Here is a 2,873-nt window from a genome sequence, read left to right on the forward strand (position 1 = left end):
CTGTGGCTCGTAATTTTGCCGTAGCTGTCGCAAGATATCCCCGAAAAGCACACTGCTAGGTGCGCACTGCGGGAGTGGCTAATGCATTTTGTTAAAGTTAATGCAACAGCGCAAATAAACGGCGAGGAAGCGAAGCCACATGCACAAGTGCTGCACGTTTATTTGCGCTGTTACATTACATTTAACTGAACCAACTCGCCAAGAAGTAGAAGACAGACAAAACTTTAACAAACGTGAGTCTTCCTGGTTACTGGGCGTGGAGCCCCTTCTCCAGGGCGCCACCGGGAATCGCGGCTCGCCGGGCCTGGTCAAGGGTCGCTAATTGGTTTTCAGAGTCCAGTGTGGTGAGTCGTGCCTCCCATGACCAATTTACGAGTCTGTCCTTATTAGCAGCGAGACTGAGTCTGTCGGACGCTACGTGCACTGGTATGTTATGTGTTCGAGTTTCGGGGTGGAGCTGCACCTCGCTGTGTTTTCCAGGAAATATCTTGTGAAATCTATACAAATGTGTATTGTTGAATACGTTATTCACTGACTCGTGAGCGGATGGTTCACAGAGTGCATACAAAAATGGCTTCCTTGCAGTCATTTTTTAAAAAATACCGTTCGCTTCGAAGTACAAGTTCAGACGCTCGAACTGCGATGCCCAGCCGATTCCTGTGAACTCTGCGATGAAGCCGTGTGCTGCCATGGCTACCGCTCTCTGACGCGGACTGGATTGGAGGAAACTTGTTGAACTCTTCATTAATGTTGCGTCTAAAGGTAAGACGGGCATAAGTGGCTTCCATATGAGGTGTTTATTAGCCAGACAAGGTGTACCACTCTGCAGCTTCTTTTGCTCTGGTGTATCGAAGACCATATAGTAGTAGGACTACTGCATCATACATTAAATATATAGTTACAAATGCGGCTTTAAAAACACCGCTTCCTCAGCAGTGCTTCGTTTTTGGTTTTTATTCGTTCATAATATTTTTAGGAATACTGTCACGCCATGTGGATTTCGTGTCGAAGTACAGACGCTATAGCGTTACACTAACGACAACTGCATCACGTGACACCAAGGTGGCTGATATTGGTTGTGCACGCGGTTTCTCTTAATTGTAACAAGCGTGCTGAAACTCATTTATACAGAGACGACGCACTTGGTATTTTCGAAAGTCTTGCTTGCCAGATCTGAGAATGTTGCCTAATAAACTGCAAATCGGTTAATTGCCACAAGTTATGCGAAGAAATTTTGTGATCATTGTGAAGAAGGCCCTCGTGCTCGAGCGTAAACATATTTTTGTGCTCACATATTTACTTAGGTCGGCGCTGCGTGTTTCTTCGCGAATATTTGCGAACCAGATGCGTTTCTGGCCAACTCTTAATTCCAAGTTATGTGAACGTTTAAACATTGCTTACGGTCAAATTACTAAGGCGTATTGGAGATATAGTAAACAAACAGACGCAAACGTGGTGGCTTGGCTCTTGGCAAGGCTCGCCTTTGTATGGCTTGCCAGCTCTTAAATCCTTGAGCAGTCACGAGTGGATTACTTCCTCCGCTTGATTTGCTTTCCGGGCAGCCATCGTGGATGTCTTTCAATCGGCAGGTCTGCGTAGCATGACATATAGCGGTAGCGCCGTGCCATATCGAGATGAGCTGGGACTCTCCTGCGCAATAAGGTATGCTGTCGGGCTAGTTGGTGCATAGCTGGTTAGAAAATCGTCGGCGCAGAACAGGAAGGTGGACGAAGAAGTGCGCTTGTCCGTGTTACTTTGTCCACGTTCTTGATTTGCGCCAACGATTTTCTAACCAAATCTCCTGCGCTTCACTTCCTTCCGACTACCAGGTAGTGGGGACTGCCGAAGTTGCATTCAGTAGCTACGAAGGCTGCGACAGAATCGCCCGGGAGCTGGTACCGATGCTCGAAGCAGCAGCGGCTATAGAGTTTGGAAGAGTCCATTTGCATCTCAACAGCTCAGGGTCCAAGTGGCCAACAGGTCAGGTTTCATGAGATATACTGCCTTCATTGCCGTGCGTGACAAACTAGCCAATGGTGGCTTCTGTGCGTGTGAGTGTGTGCGTTTCCGTTGGAGTTGCCACCTTCTCTCACCCTCGTCGTGTCTCTGGTTTCTTTTCTCTCCATCAGCAGTTCTGGGTAAACGACCTTACTCGGGCACGTTAACCTCCGCCGGGGTGGTAGTAGTAGTAGTAGTAGTAGTAGTAGTAGTAGTAGTAGTAGTAGTAGTAGTAGTAGTGTTTTAGGATATCAAAGACGCTTATTTCTGCAACAGCGTGGTGCAGCATCATTGGGGGCGGCGAGAAAAAGAAGGTGGCGAAAAGGAGAGGTCACCCGCCCGAGAAATGAGTACCCACAGCACTGAGCGTTAAGCCGGGGCACCTGTGTCCCTACAATAAAAACCGGTGGGTACCTAGCCGATACCACTAAGGCTGCTTAAATCAGTTCGCTGGGCTAGTTAGAATACAATACAGTACAGTATCGAACTTTGATGCACTTCGAACGCTTAAGCGAAAACGGAAACGAAATGCAGACACGGAAAAAGAATAGACAGTAAGGATGCCACATTGACTAGCCCAGTGGCACCGGAAATAGAAAGGTTAACCTCTGCAGAGTTCCCTTATATATTCTCTCTTTCTCTCCTTGTCTCTATTCTTGCACTACGGCCATTAGAGCACCTCCCGTGTACTAACAATAGCGCCGCATTTTCCTCTAGTGGCAACTGTAGGAAATGCTATACGTATTGGTCGGCCACCACCGAATGCACTCAGAGATATCGCGGGACAGGTTGTTTGCGGAGGGAAAATATGCTGATGGCAAAAAGTATACGCCGGCTCGGCGCGCCAGAAGCGTGAGGTGTAGTTTGGTTTGGGC

The sequence above is a fragment of the Rhipicephalus sanguineus genome, chromosome 8 (assembly GCF_013339695.2).
Source record: "Rhipicephalus sanguineus isolate Rsan-2018 chromosome 8, BIME_Rsan_1.4, whole genome shotgun sequence".
In the NCBI taxonomy this organism is placed as follows: Eukaryota; Metazoa; Arthropoda; class Arachnida; order Ixodida; family Ixodidae; genus Rhipicephalus; species Rhipicephalus sanguineus.